The sequence below is a fragment of the Fundulus heteroclitus genome, chromosome 6 (assembly GCF_011125445.2).
Source record: "Fundulus heteroclitus isolate FHET01 chromosome 6, MU-UCD_Fhet_4.1, whole genome shotgun sequence".
Lineage (NCBI taxonomy): Eukaryota > Metazoa > Chordata > Actinopteri > Cyprinodontiformes > Fundulidae > Fundulus > Fundulus heteroclitus.
In genome coordinates this window covers 16,936,243-16,952,707 of record NC_046366.1, presented here as the reverse complement: position 1 = coordinate 16,952,707, position 16,465 = coordinate 16,936,243, and the positions used below count along the sequence as shown (strand labels likewise).

General features: G+C 41.4%; 1 protein-coding gene across 12 annotated transcripts in view; it reads right to left on the bottom strand.

The window, feature by feature from the left end:
• kmt2cb (lysine (K)-specific methyltransferase 2Cb) overlaps nt 1-15,666 on the bottom strand; it is a 99,060-nt gene extending 83,394 nt beyond the window's left edge. For 11 of the 12 annotated variants that reach the window (XM_036138200.1, XM_036138202.1, XM_036138203.1 and 8 more), the window contains exon 1: nt 14,735-15,665. The gene's annotated coding sequence lies outside the window, so the exon portion shown is untranslated. Of the gene's footprint in view, nt 1-14,734 lie in introns of all 12 variants that reach the window. The other variant, XM_036138204.1, reaches the window with a different exon arrangement.
• Between the last annotated feature and the right edge of the window lie 799 nt (nt 15,667-16,465).

The window sequence follows — 16,465 nt, the reverse complement described above, 5'->3', positions numbered from 1 at the left end:
GGGTTCCCACTTTCACACTAAACTGCAACCTGCAGTTAAGGCTTTAAAGTACGTGCACTTAAGGATAATGGTAGAGTATAAATGATTGCCATTAAAAGATATTGTGCAAAAGTCAACATAATTAGGCCATTTTCATCACCACTGCAACACAATTTTACTAGAGATGCACCAGCTGGCGACCAGACTCTGGCGATTCGTAGGCTTCATCAGCTTCGACAAATCCCCGGTCAGATGAGTGAAGATTACGTATCTAAACACTTCAGTGTCACAGTAACAATAATATGTCGGGTGGATGTGCTTACTGTGGGCCGAGGAATCAAAACCTTATTTCAGTATCAGTGAAAATTAATTTATGGGAAGCACAGAAGGTGCTATGATGCATGTTGACACGGACTTAAAGGAGATAACAGGAAGGATGAATCTAGTACACGCATGTTGCTCCGTTTCATCTTTTTGAGACGTTACGTCTATTAATGGACATGCAAAGTTTGGAAATGTCAGTCTTTTAAAAATCTCCAACTTACAGTAAAGCTCTGCATTCTTTATAGATTGTACGGCTGGACTGGAGCCCAGGGCCCTGCGATTCTTTTTCTTTTAATAATAACGTCTCGTTATGAGGAAAATATTTATTTACAATACGGTTCCTGAAAACTGTGACCAATATATTAATTACAGTTAAGCCGTTTTTGACAAACACCATTACACAATATCCCCACCACTTTCAGCAGGTTTCACCATCACCATTAAAGGCAGACACATTGAAAACAAGCTGGAGTGCCTAAGACTTGAAATGTACGATAAAGACAAACAACATGTACCAAGAAATCCTCTGATGTGCAACATTGAACCAACTTGTAGTACAATGACAACTATGATTCAAGATGGCCGTTTCACAAACAAGATGTTTTATACATTTCCAACGAAAATTTACAAACCCATATGAGGTGTGGCATTTTAGTTAGGATATTTATGTAAACTATTTGGAAATGATGACGTGATAGCCAACATTTTAGAGAAGACAAATATATCAATAAGTTTTATATAAGTATTCCCATCTAAAAGCCTCAAAGCTGGTGTGTACTTAACTTTCAGTCTATTGTAAAACGGACGTCTAATTGAAACTTGACACCCAAACTAGCTCTAGCCTGGGTTCCTCAACCCTCCTAACTATGACCTCATCTACAGACGGTAGTTTGTGTACTGCTAGTAGTGTTAATGAGGCTGTGATTGTAAGATCCTAAAGTTAAAATGTCACTCTGTAATAGTTTATTTACAAATGGTTAAAACACTATATTACCCTAGCTAAAGAAGGCAATGTGTACTGATTGTGATATTCGCGACAGTAAAGTTTGATGGTGTGTACCACCACCTGGAGCTGAGTCTGGACGACGGTCGCTTCCAGCGGTACTTTCGTTTGTCAAGGATCCAGTATCAGGACCTGCAGCCCCGTGTTGGGGGACGGATCACCCTCTGGGACAAGAACTACAGGCGTCTTCGTTCAGTAGATTCATAACTGCTCAACAGAAACATAGCCTAGTTGTACTGTCTAGATACGTAGCATAAAAAACTATTCTGCGCTTCAATAAATGGACGAGGGGGACCCTAAATACAATGCAAATTGACACAAAACTTCAGATCGTTGAACTCAAGCAAAATTTTCCTTCAATCTGGACGTGTCCACTGCACCCATTCGCAGTTTGCTTTGCTCTATTCTCGCGTCTACCGCGTTGTTCGCAGTTCCGCTTATGGCGGACTTAATTCTCTCCTGAACGCGCCTTTACATGTGGATAACATGTAAATCACTACCTCCATTCGGCTTGTTCACGTTTGGGGGTGAATGTACCTTTAGAGAGCAACAACAGAACTGAAGCAAAAGCAGCTAGTTTAGAGTTTGCTGGGGAACAAGTCTGTTCAGTGCAATCAAAGACGGAGAAAAATGTATTTCTAAATTTGGTTGGGGGGTGGGGGGACTTGAGCAAATAAGGACAGTTTAAGCAGACTTGTCTCCTAGGTATCACCTTCATGAACCCTTGAGTTTTTATGCTGCTTTGACCCATCACAGTTAGTTAAAAGGTGCCATGACAACTAATTTCCTTTTTCTGTGGATTTGGGGGTATAGTATGGTCTGCTGTGTACTGATGAGGCTGTGTTAATGTCACAACTGAATACCAAAGGACCTGTTCACAGGTAGTCAGCTATGTTAATTGTCTCAAAAACAGTCAGATTAGAAAACGGAGTCGTCTTTCTTCTAGGGATGGGTACCTTTCACATTCGAACTGATACAGTACCGATACCCGGTACCTGGGAATCGATACTGGTACTCAACATACCTTTTTTTTAATACTTTTGTGTGTTCATGTTTATGTAATATCTCAATTTTTTTCAATTTAACACATCTATTTCTTCCAACTTGTTTGGATCTACAAATTAACTTTATGACATTATTTATGAATTTTGATCAATGCCTGAATACACAACATGAACACATTTACCAAAGCAGTTATCAGAGGTACAGAGTGAACGAGGCGAATACGAGATTCAAGCTGTGTGTGGCTAAAATTCAAGCAATTGTTTTAGAGCAACATTTCAGAGAAGAAGTAAAAACTATATTAAAAACATATTTTATCCCGCCTTTAAAATCAGGGCGGGATACGTTTGCAATGAGGGAACAGAGGCTCTCCTCTCTGCATTCTTTGCTCTGACTATAGTTTCAGATCCAGAGCGAGGCAGCAGCTTTAACAAATAACACAGAAGAAAGTCACTAGATTTTTCACTAGTCACTTTAAAAAAAAAAAAAAAAAAAAAAGCTTGCTGGATGGGTCTCAAAAGTCACTAAATATAGCGAGAAATTTGCTAAATTAGCAGCTGTACCCAGGTGTTTCCTCAGATTAGAAGTATTCCCACCGCTGTTCTTGCACTTTGTTCGCAAATATTGCAACGAGCGTAATCTGTGTTGCATTTTGGAAAGTGGAGCCATACTTTCGATGGCTTTTCTATCAGCCATGCTTGCTTTGTTGGACCACCAGCGGCTACTGATGGCATCACACTATTGTGCGGACTATGCTGTGTTCGTATTTGGCATGGAAAAGCGCCCACTCATCCACTCCCTCAGTGTCACAGTGATGCGTTTACGTACCGAAACATGGTTGGATTTTACGTGAATCGGTACCCGGTAGTACAGGTGGGATTTGGTCGGTGCCTATAAAAGTACCGAGGTCGGTATCCATGTTTATTTTCTACATAGGTTGTCTTTCTCCGTATATTCTCTAATCAGAGCACACCAACAAGCAAGCAGCCTTCCCCCATCCCCCAAGCTGATTCACCGGCTGACCTGAGAGGAGGAAGGCGTAGCAACGAGCAGACAGCAGCCCCAGATCAGCCTCCATGTATCGGCTCGAACAGGAGGCAGACGCCGCTGAAGCCGCAGAGCGCAAATAATCCCATATTAGACCTCAAACTAACTTCACAGCAGTTACTAAAAAGGGGAGCTGATATGTCCGAGGGCCGTCTAAATTGCATGAAGTTTCCACTTACTCCCGAAAGAAACGCAGAAGAGTTTTATGAAGACGGTTTCCTGTGGAGGAATTCAAGTCTGGGTGTCCCCACAAACTGATTTAAAAAAAAAAAAAAAAAAAAAAAGCTTCTGCACCAACACAGAAGGTGGCGACCACAATGCTCTTATTACCCATAAGTTTATTTCATTTCTAAATGCTGACAAATGTAAGGAAGCTGTGTTTGTAAAACACAAATCCGGTTGACTGATGACCACCGCGACTGACACCGTCACCACGGTAGAGCACTAGCAGACAGCTACATAACGTAACTATGTTGTTGTTTGTCCGCTTTTCCAAAAAAGGTTGTAGCCAATCAGAGTGAAGTCAACTAGGTAGAGCCGCATATCATTACCGCAACCGAACCTTTTACTGAGGACTTTTGGCCTGACAAAACAACACACTGATGTCATTTTTTATTTTTTATTTTTACATGAAATTCTTCGGAGAATTTACATATTAAGCAATATCAACTACCTTAAATGGTTTATACAGTGATGTCATGGCACCTTTAATAAGCTTTATATTAAGTGTGGGGAGAAATTAAAAACCTATAGCTACATAAACAGGATCATACCATTTAATGTAAACAGAGAGGGGAGTAGGCGGGTGCAGCCGTGAGTAGAGTGTGAATTTGTCACGTTGTTCTGTAGTCCAACTATGAGGGACATGCGAAAACAAAAAACATATTAGAAACAACAAAGCAGAGCACCTTCACTGTCAAATTAGAGTTTGGTTGCGTTCTTTGGATTTCTTTGCAGGTTTCTGTTGATTTGTATAACAAAATAGTTTGATATTAAACAAAAGAAAGGTTACAAAATAAAGGCAGTGTTCATTTTGCCTGAATTTAAATTAGCTGGTCACCTTTTCAATGAAAAGGGAATTATTTTTATTTCTAGTTTTTAACGTAAGAAAAAAAAATCCAGAATGCAATATGCAGGTGAAACTTTAAGAGCTTTTTATGTTTGTTACCATTTTCACTACAGAGGCAGCTAGCACTAGTCGAACCAGAAAGGGCTGAGCTTTTAACATGTTGATGTTAGAAGTTTTTTTTAGCTGCAGGTGCATCCTTTTTCATTTTATTAATCAAAAAAGAAATGTAATCACTTGCTTATTTGCATTTGTCATGTTTTTCTATTACTCGTGAAATAATCAGTAATTAAGCGAAAAATCTGCTGAATGTGACAATATTTTTAATTCGATTACTTGATTAATCGTGAGAATAATCAATAGAATACGCCATTACTAAAATAATCATTTGTGACAGCAATACCCAGGACAACTGTGTCAAGGACTATAACCTCTGCCCATGGCGCACCTGCTCTACCAAGTGAGCCACCCAGAGCCCCAACGTCATATCTTTGTTCAAGGTCATTATACCACCAAAGCCCATGTCTAATGGCAATAACGTGTAATGCCATGTTGCATCTGAACAAACAAAGACTCCATGAACATAGTTGCCTGTCCAAATTCTCAGTTATCCGGGTCATCACAACAACAGACAGGATTAAATCGGAGGCAACCGGACTTTTGCTCAGTTCTTTCTTAAAATGTTTGACACCTATCCAGGAGTCAAGCCAAAAGAACTGACAATGACTCCTGGAAACGTTTTCAGAAAGAAGTGAGAGAAAGTCCAGTTGCCTCCGATTTAAGCCTGTTTGCTGCCATGAACAATGTTTTTGGACAAGACATGACCAAAGTAGACCCAAAGCCTTACTTATTACATTAGAGATGCATCAATCAGGCCATTAATATATTGTTAAATGTGCTTCTACCTTTTTTTACTCAGGTCTCCATTATAGATAGAGATTTAATTCTAAGTGAGAGTGTTTCTAGCTGGATAAATAAAAGCTGGATAAATAAAAGAATTGGTTTGCTGGGTAACCAGTTTTTTTTTTTTTTTTTTTCAGGGAATCTGAGCAAGCCTTTTCTGGTTTGAAGGCATTCATTAGGTCTATCTGAAGGCCACAACATATTAAAACTACTTTGAGAAAACTTTGGTTTAATTCATCTAAGAAATTACATAAGTAATATAAAAGGAAAAATATGCCACAGGTCCATTAATGACGGTACCAGATTTGAGTCGCAGCAGAGAATGGGTGGACATTTTCCAGTGAAGAGTCATTGCATTTAAAAAAATAAAACGCAACCATTTACCTTTCTGCACATGTTTTACACTTAGGCGAGTCATCTATTCACAAGTGTGCCTAAAAGGGGGCCATGCAACAACATTTTGACCCCACTAATAGCAGAAAATCTATAAAACAAGTGTCTCAAAAAGAAAACAATCAAGGTGTTGCAATGGCCCAGTCAAAGTCCAGGACTGAACCAGACTGAAATGCTGTGACTGGATATTCCGGAGGCTGTGAATAAACAAACCGATGCATTTAAACTCAATCAACTGTTAAGACGACAGGTCAAAACTTTGACAGCAGTAGAAGGTGAAGATCATACAGCTGAATCCATAAGGTGCTAAATCACAGCATCTTTTGTTCTCCTCAAACTGATGCCAACTGACTTAAATTTCAGCTTGCTAAATATTCCCAACATGTCATCTGCCATATTTTCAGTTGAGATTGTATTTATTTAATCTCAGAACAGAGGAACCCGATTATATACGTTTAAACAGTGAAATCTAAAAACCGAAAGACTGCACTTAAATTTTACCATGAAAGTGTATGCACCATCACTTTCCACTTGCAGTGAAAATTGCACTGGTTCAGTTCATATTTGATGGGAAAGCCTGACAAAGAATTTAAACGTGTGAAGATTAGAGAAACATCAATGGCGACCTATAAAGCAATTATTTTCTGCAATCCATGCAACCATTTATATTTGTTGTCCACAGTGCTCTTTAGCTGACTCCACAGAACTGTGGAGTTCAACTTTGCCGTTCCAAAACTTTCCCTTCCATGAAGTAATGTAGCTGAAGGGTTTGTGCCAAAAGCTACGGGTATGTGGAACTATTTATCACTTCACTCACCTTGACCAAGAGTTCTGTCTAAAGAAAGTTAATCTCAAAGTTTGATGCTGCTGGCTCCATATTTCATTGTGGATATGGTGCTCTTTCAAAGACGTGCAATGCTTTTTGTGCCAAATACACCATTAGCAATTATGGCCCAACAGTTTAAATTTGGTTTCATTAAATCATGACACAAGCTCTCGCATGTTTGAGAGTTTGGGCAGGCAAGAGGTTTTCCTTGTACGAAAAAACATTTCTGTATTGAAATCCTGCTCTTTATATTATGCATATATATAATTGTTTTTTTAATATTCCAATGAAATTTGTCCTCTGCGTTTAACCCATCTCATAGAGAGCAGTGGGCTGCTATGGTGCAGTGCCAAAGGAGCATTCTGGGGCTCAGAGTCTTGCTCAGGGACACAGTGGTAGCCTGTGGGATCCAAACCAGGGAACTTGGGAGCCATCCCAGGACATGAATGCCTTGCTCTCTAACCACCACTCCCCCAGACATACAGAATACCATCTTGTTTATAGTGTGTATATGTGCTCTCTATACTGTAGCCTATTTGATTTTTTTTTTTCACTACATTATTGTGTTAGTGCAGTATTGTGTAAGCACATCGTGAGCATTGTACAATCCAGTCAAATTCCACAGATTGGTACACATACGTGTCAAATAAAGCTGATTCTGACAGTTGGGGCCACGTGTAGACCACTATCAGTACTTGTTAGCGGTACCTTCAACGCAACATCGTTAATTTTTTTCAAATTCGAAATTTTGCAAACTCTTAAGATTTTAGTCTCTCCTAGATTAGTCTATTTTGGAGAAATGTCAGTTTTTAGTTTTCCTTCATTTCCCTTAAAACCTTCACTGCCTTCCCTGTGCCATAGCATTTACATAATGCGTTACTACTCTTCACCGACTCATACCAAGCCAGTTCCAAGCTTTAGGCCTTGTTAGCTTGGAACTGCACGCTACTCCAGACATTTTGTATTGAGAAAGCTTCCTGGATGGGAAGCGAAACATCTTCAGCTTCAGAACAAAAGTCCAGTTGTTTTATTTTTTTAACCTTTTTTGGACCTGGCTTCAGGTTCTGCCTCTCTGAAGATGTATTTACTTTTGGCTTCTTTAATTACTCAAAGGGATTTCTGCACAGATCTGTCCTGAGTCTAATGTTGATCACTTTAGGTTTTGAAGAAGACGATAGCTTAACGTGTTGCTCAGAGCAACACTAACACCTCATTGGGTGTTTGATTTAGGTGCAGCTAAAATCAATTATTGTGATCCAAAACCTTTTTACAATGGTAACAAATTAAAACCTGCATTTTCAAATGCAAAATACGAATCTCAAAAACATTTATCACAACATGCAAAGACCCCAGTGGCCCATCTCCAATTTATACCTGCTGTTTGGCACCTTTTTTTCTCCCCCTTTGTGTTCCTTACATTTCTATAAAAGTGAATAACAGCCTTTGGGTCCTTTTTTAATAAAAATCAACCTCCTTTTTAGGTATATTTTCAACGGCTTTGAAAATTAACCAACTACCTCCTCAAAAAGATTATCAGAAAAATCAGAGTCGGCGTTATTGGGCAAGATTGTGTGCGCAAAAAAAAAGGAATTTTACTTTGGTTTCACACGCTTACCCTGTACAAACTAAGTATGAATATAGATAAACTAGAGGAAATAAAATTAAGGACAAAAGGAACAGCATGTACACATGTGTATGTAGAGGCATTTTTATATAAAAAGAAAGAAAGGTGACATTTAAATGATCTGTCCTTTAAGTTCTTTTTCAGCTACACAGTTATTCTCATAGGCGTTTTAACAAGGTCTGTTTGCTGATTTAAATCCAAATAGTAATTTTACTCTGATCCTTTTATTAAAATTTTTGGAGAAGCTGGCCATTTTCACTACTCATCTTACTAACTAGGTCAAATGTACGATGCATCCTGGCATCGTGTGCGAAAGCTGACAGACAAAATGGGTCACATGATGGTGATCGACCACTTGCCTTAGAGAGCAACAGAAGTAGGCAAAGAAACATCTCTAAATAGTCAGCTTATAAGGACACACTAACCAATTGTCAACCCTATTTTCTGATGATATTCTCCATTTATAATTTTTCAACCATTGCTGCTTATAGATTTGAGTTTTTATTTATTTATTTAAAAAGCATCCCTGGCCCAGGGTTTTCTCTTTAACTACGTCTCTTTCCTGGAAGGAGCCACTGAGCTATTGCTGCAAATAACTACAAATTGTTTTTCCCCCTCCCCTTCCAAAGAAAACGCACATGGCCCAGTGATTCTCTGTTCAACTGCGTTTCTTTCCATGATAATCACACTGAAGACATCTTTGCTGCTTTTCTTGTCCATTAAAAATACTCCTGGGCAAGTGCTTCAGGGATCTTTTCACATGTGCCTTCTCTCCTCTCAAACCCCGGTTGGTCGTGGAAGGTGGCCACTTATAAAAAGGAGCCTGGTTCTGCTGGGGTGCGCTTCCTGTTGTCAAAATACCAATATTTCAAAATAATCAATACCAGAAAAATGTTTTATTCAGGGATACAAACTGACCCATTCACATTTGCCCAAATAGTCACACTTTTTCCGACAGCGCTGCGATATCAAAGATGCTGAAGTCTTCCCTTCCCGGACCAAAACGGTGATCTGCGAGTAAGAATCAAGAACCTTGATCGTCACCATGTGTTACGATGGTGAAAATTAACCACATTGTTTTCAAAGAAAAGCAGTGTTTGGAGGAGCCTTCCTTATAAATCAGACGGAAAAGAAAAAAGAAATGTCGCCACATCGCCACATGCTAGCTGCGCCAACGCTACAAGCTAGGGATAGGAGACTGATGTTTGAGAACAGCTCCTGTATCTGCAACAGTGAGGTAGCAAACCTCCCGGGCAACATAAACCAACGTTATCTTCGTAAATACTAGCCTGACAAACTAGAAGAGCCCAATGACGTGTACTCTTGCGGGTCTGTGGGGAATCGGGGAAGATGTGCTTCCCAGGTGCCTAGTTTCAGACCAGCAACACTTGGATCTAATCACGCAACGGTTCGTTCTAATATAGCACGAATTAACGCGGGAAAAGTTTAATCAGCTGACAGCGAAGCTACTAAATAAACCAGTGCAACTACTTTTTGTATTCTCCAAAATGTTTGTTTTGAAGCATTTTGTTTGTATAGAAATATACTTTTCCCCCTCAGTAGTAAAATGTAGATGCATCAACGACAAATTTAGAGGCAAAGAAAAGCACACACTGGCCCGATGAATAAAAGCAATTATAATAAAATTAATTAATCGCACGACTGAATCAAAAGGTTACATACTTCCATAGAGGACATTACATACTGTTTTCTTGTCTACAGTTTTGCCAAACAGGGAAATTACAAATGGAAAATGAAATATTACTCTAAATGACAGCTGATTTCCCCCCATGTCTTGGGATATCAGTTTGCGGGTTGAGGACGTTACGTGAAAATACTGAAGCTGTATCTCTATTATATAATTTTTTTTTTTTTTACATCACTGTGTGTAAGGAATCTATACAGGTTTGACTTTTAGGGGTGGATTACAGAACATAAATTAATTTTTTGATAATCTAATCGTCTGAAATGCATCTGTAATTTATATGTTATGCTGGCGTTACTACACGTCGTACTAAGCATGGATCCAGTTGCTTTGCTAAATAAAGTAGAAAAATACAGGAACAGTCATGCTGTCAAACTTTTGGAGGGGATGGGGGGAAAGAACTGAACTGCAGCAGACATGATCTGGATGAAGGGTGCAGCTTCACTAGTCCTCTGCTAAAACGGCCTGAGGCCTGATCTAATACTGCCACAGATACACCTGTAGCTTGACCTGGAAAAAGTTGCCAACACTGGATTGAAGGTGGGCTCAAAACAAGAAACAACAACCCCAAAAACCTCTGATTACAAGACCGACCTTCTCGGTGCAAACAGAATCACCGCAGAGTTACAGGTTCTGAAGAAACCCAGCACCAAATGCTCTTTAAATAAGAAAAATAAATAAAAAAAACAACTGTTCCTCAAAAGGCAAAGACCTTAGCATTGATCCAAGACCATACAAACAGTGGGTTTGTCATTTAGCTAGGTTTGCAAAGACCTACATATCCTGAACTCAGACACCTTTAGGAAACACAAACGATGCTGAGCAATTACTTTGTTAAGAAAACAAATTGCTAGAAAATTTCTCACAAACGTCTGTTTTGAAACCATTTGTTCGGTTTTCTGGTCATGAGGAGACACGATCCAACAAAACCGCTTTGTTAGTCGTTACATGTTCAAGGACAAAGCTGACTTCATTTGAATATTTTGACTTTTATTGTTTACCGAGATCAAGGTTTAATCCAAGTTTTTAGAAATATTTAAGAAACTATTTTGTTCTTGTGCTGTTAAGTGATCAGTCTGACCTTTCCAGGGTTAACCAAAAGAATAACTAATGGACAGATAAAACCTACCAGTATTTGCATCTCATTTATAATACAATGGTCTTCAAACTTCTGACAGGCATTTTCTCTAAAAACCTTATCATTTTCAGAACGGCTTATTCAATGACCAGCACGTGTCAAACAAGATTCTTTGCCCCAAATTGCAATTGCGTACGTACTAAAGAATGACGACGTTCGATGACGACCCATGAAGCGATATTTGAATTTGAATGTTTTACTTTTCGATGCATCCGCTGTGATGTATTCTCTGCAGCCTGTGCTGGCGACACGAGGCAAAACACGAGAGAAAAATTAACTCGGTTACATAAACTACGCGACTGCAATATTTCCAAATTACATTCAGACTCTTAGTACCGCGTATGAACAAGAATAAGCAACCAACGCACATAAATCTGACATCAGAAATGTGCATAAATTTGATTACTACTGTCCAACAGATACTTTGGTGAAAAGTTGGGCCTGTTTCCAAAACAGCACTTACAACTGAACAATGAAGACTAACGCAATGAGGAATATTTTATTTCCCCAATGGTAAGACCACAATAATTTAACTCTTTGCCAAATTAATTCATTTCGTTGAGAAGCTAAAAGCTCCAATTTCATTTCAAGACTATTGTCAGTCAAGATGGCTTTTTTTTGGACTTTCAGAGACGCCTGAAGATGCTGAGCTGTGACAAACTGTGTTAATTAATGTTTTACTAGCATAAAAAAGGTGTACCAAGCTTTAAAAAGGGTGTGATTTTAATGCCTTAAATATTTTGATTATACCATTCCTATGGATAAAAGTCATTTGAACATAATGCAAGGGAACGTGAAGGGGTTTCCTCCATGTGGAGAATAGAATAACACAGCCCCTACCCCACCTGTTGCTGGCGAACCTTCACCGATGGGACAAATTCAACCTGAAATATTTTCAGCTAGCAAAAGGCAAACGCCGAATTTGTGGAAACAAACAGAACGATACAGATCATCCTTCCTAATAGAAGGCCGATTTGCAAACGATAAGCTAAAGGTCTGTGAAGACGGCTGGTTTGCTGGCAGGTAGCCGTCCTAACCACCCGGCTACGGCCGTTCTAGTTCTGCTACCATACAAGCAAACAGCTAAAAGGCATACGATTCAACACAATAAGAATAAGCACTTGAAAATGTACTGATATATTTACAGCTAAAGTCCAAGTATTAAAAAAAATCTGAAAACCTGTCATAACTGTAAAAGATGTGCTTTTATCGTTTCAGCAGCAGCAAGAACTCTTTTCAAAGAGAACCAATCAGATGTCGTGATAGAGCTGTGATAAAACTGGTACTTTTACCAAAAGGCAATCATAGGACGAGAATCTGATCATCTGGACACGCCAAGTTTTCAGGGATTTATGAGGGCACTGGTCATTCGGCCCCTTAGCCATTTCATATCTTCGTATATGTCGGTGGTTTTATACCCAACTTTTTGTGGGGGTATTTACTGGAGAGGCCTGCAGCAGGACGTTTAATACCGCCTGTGCACCAATTTGTACAACCCAGGGGGACCTTTTCGTACCCGCTTCGACAACCAAGTAGTTTTCTACAATCGACGTGACGGAAATGGCATTATCTGACTGCGATAACTATTCTCCATTAGCTTGAGGCCTCTCAGAGCTATTTTGGTGGGATCAGGGGTTGTGATCTGTCACGTTTCATACGCATCAATTGGCCCAACAGGAATCAGAACCAAAGTAAATGGAAACGAAGCGTCATAACAAGTCTTCAGGAAGAATTACACGATTTTGAGTATTATTATTAAACACGATGCTGAGAGTAAGATGGTTGGAGTTTTTAATTGCTGTGGCTTACAGCTAGTAAAAATTCTATTTCTCTGAAAAGCTGAATATTATTCAAGATCAAAAAAGGAAAAAAAAAAAGGATTTTGGACAAAGAAATCTCAGATTACTGAAAAGTATGTCCACGTACGGCACAGTGTGAACTCAATAAATGGTCCGAGCTCCTTCTGGATGATTTACTGTAGCATTGTGGCGCAGCATGGAGGTATTCAATCTGCAGCTCTACTGACGTTTAAAGGGAGCCCAGGCTGCTTTAGGAGTAGCCTTCAGCACATCTGTAGCAGCAGCCGCGCTTCCCCACATCATCACGGACCGTGGAGACGTCTGTGGAGACGCTGGACGACATGGATTCTGATTCTGAGCCTCTCTAGCTCCAGACTGTGGGATCGAGAATCCCAGCTGAAACAGATCATTTCTTCTACGCTTTCATCTAAAAAGACAACTTTGGACCATTGAGTAACAGCTCGGTTCTTTCTTCTTTTTTCCCCTATTAAATCCAGATAAGACACCTCTGAGACTAAACGCTGCATTTCCTGGTGCGGAACATGTCTGGAAAATGTTGTTGCACGCTGGGATCCAACCCTCAGTCCTCATCTTGAGAGAACGCAGGAGCATCGTCACTAAATGTCATCGTCTCCACATCATAATAACGAGAAGTGTTTTTTTTTTTTTTAAGTGAGACCCAAATCATTTAAGAGTGGATTGGCCTCCACTATCCCTCAAGACCACAATATTTTGCCTCTTATTGGCTATGATATAACAATAATATGTAGTAATTAAAAAAAATAGATTCACATGGGAATCTTTAGCTAACAAACAGGTGGTTTACCACCCTGCAAAAAAAAAAAAAAAAATGGTTGGATTGCAGGGACCTATGAGGAGAATCCCAGGCAAAAAACAACACCTAAAAAAGGTGTATATTTGGACAGGCACGGCCGGGACACGCCACGGCCAGCTCCTGGAGGCAGTGGTGGGCAGCAGGGTGCACATTAAAACATGCTAGCGTTAGCTTTTGTTAACCCACATCTCGGGCACAAAGCAGCTAACCACGGCTAGCCTGTTGTGTGGGAACTCCGTCGCCTTCCGTCGGTCCGCACCGACCGAAAACGGCGAAAGCAGAAACGGCTCCACGGTCCAGGCGGGCCGCCCACACAGCAGGCAGGCAGCCTGGACTCCTCGGTTTCGGGAAGACAACTCAAAAAAAAAAAAAAAAAAAAAAGAGAGAGAAAGAGAGAGAGGGACTCCGAGAGCAAACAGGTTACCCAGCGGATGCAGATAGTTCACCAACTCATCCCAACTACCAAGCCCGCAGCCAAGCGTCTCCCCCCGCGAAGGGCGATTCGCTTTTTATGCCTGACGATGACGGGGTTGGTGGGTTGGTGGTGGTGGTGTGGGGGGGGTTAACTTGTAACTTTCTTTATAATCTATGTACAAAATAAATAAATAAATAAATATTCATCCAATGGAGGAGGAGGAGGCGACGATCAGGTATCTGTGCCCAGCACACAAAGGCTCGGTCTATGCAACGAAACGGAACTGTTCCAAAGAACTACAATGCCCCCCCCCCCCCCCATGAAAAAAGTGAAAATGCCCCATTACACAACGACGCTTATTTTGATTTCTGCGACTCGGGGGTCGGCGACACATCAGACGGCGTACGCCAGCACGAACACCCATTTTTCGCTTTATATCGCACTAGTGAGCCTTTTCCCATTTAACGCTCCGTTCAATAGTCTGAGTCATGAAAAGCCGAGGCGGCGACAAATCCCCCCCCCCCCCTTCCTCCCTCCTCCTCCTCCTCATCATCATCATCAGACTGGAGGATGATGATGATGTTGGCTCAGGCTCGCTACAAAAAAAAAAAAAAAAAGGTTCAATTCAAGACAGAAATCCAGCTGATAGCAAAGAAAGTTCAGATCACATCTTACCTTCCAGCCCTATGGACAGAGAATTATCCTCTTCATGTCCCAAAATACTGGGGGGGGGGGGGGGGGAGGAAGGGAGGATGAAACGTCGTACTTTTTTTTTTTTTTTTTATCTTGCCAGCAAGCTAGCGAAGCTAACGGAGCTAGCTAGCCTCTCTCTCCAATGAAACAAGACTGCAGTTCTCACAAACGCACGGCGCACACCATTATATCCCAGCGTAGCAATGGTATTCCCAACTTTGCCCATTTGACGGAAAAGCGGCTGATGTAAATCCAGAGGAAAAGCACTTCGCTGGCTCGCTCATTTGCGGCGGTGAGGGTGGCGGTGGTGGTGGTGGAGGGGAGCGGGGTGGAGGGTGGGGGGGGGATCACTTTCCTTTCTCCAATGACAGCTGTCGAGTTCGGGTTATAACACAGCTAGTTGCTGTTAGCCACCCAAGTCTACGGCCAGCAGCGATTTCACCACCGACATACGAGGCGCCCTCTCTCCCTTTTTCTCTCCGATCCGAAATTCGGGCTGCCCCCCCTTGCGAGCCTCGGCTTCCCGTAAACTTCAAACGCGAATCCTCGGGGAAAGTATGGCTGCGGCTGAAGCGAACGTTGGGCACGGACCGCTGGCTTGGCAACTGGTTCTGTTTTCTTCGGCTGCGACAGGCTGCGGGACCGAGCGGCCAGTTGGGAGACTCTCGTAACCAGCCTGCCACGCAGTAACGACCGGCTCCGGAAAATGTGCGAGAACAAACATTGGCTTCCACCTAGAAATGACACTCCCGTCTGCCGCGCGGGCCGAGCAGAAATATCAGCAAGAAACAGGACAAAACCAAGTTGAAGATGACGCTTCGGCGTACTCTATAACGGTGGCCATATCTAATGATAAGTGGCACCGAAGCACAGCCCCCCCCCCCCCTTAGGCTCCCAACAAAATAGACCCTCTCCTCCCAGCAGAACTACCGCGACCCGATTGCTATCCGCTCGTTTTAAATGATCGAGAACCACGTATTTTCAAACGCTTCGCAAACGCGTCCCCTCGTCGACAAGACGAGACAGCGAATGATAAAAAAAAACGACCCGTTTCACAATTTCGTCAAAATACTCTCTGACCCTGCGGAGTGATATGGGCATTTAGTAAATAAAATAATAGCACGGGGAGGGACGGCGTGAAACGACGGATTGTGGATCGCGGCCGTACTGGAACCGGACTGCGAGCGTTTAACGCTCCCCGGCTCATGCAAAAAAATATATATATATATATATATTCCGGCAGCAGCTGACATAAATGGATAGGACTGTCCAAAAAAATAAAAATAAAAATAAAACAGACGAGGGTCGCCTTTTTGTGCGACAGACGTGGTCGTTTGGACCACGAACCAATGGGGTTCAGCTTGCTCCCTTGTGCCTTTTCTTCCTCCCTGTCCCCTCCACACACCCAACCCCCATTCACACACACACACACACACACACACACACACACACACACACACACACACACACACACACACACACACACACACACACACACACACACATAGAGCAGTCATTACATTGCAAGTAAAGGTAGTGGGCAGACATATATAGGCTGTGGACTCTGTACACGCAGGGGTTAACTTTCGCAAAAGTCCCCCAGGGGTTGGCTTTCAGCTGCACATAATATGAGAATAGAGCGCAGGGTGTTGTCTATTTACATTAATTTCACTCTTCTTATTGGGCCCCTCACAACATCGGTATACCCCCCTT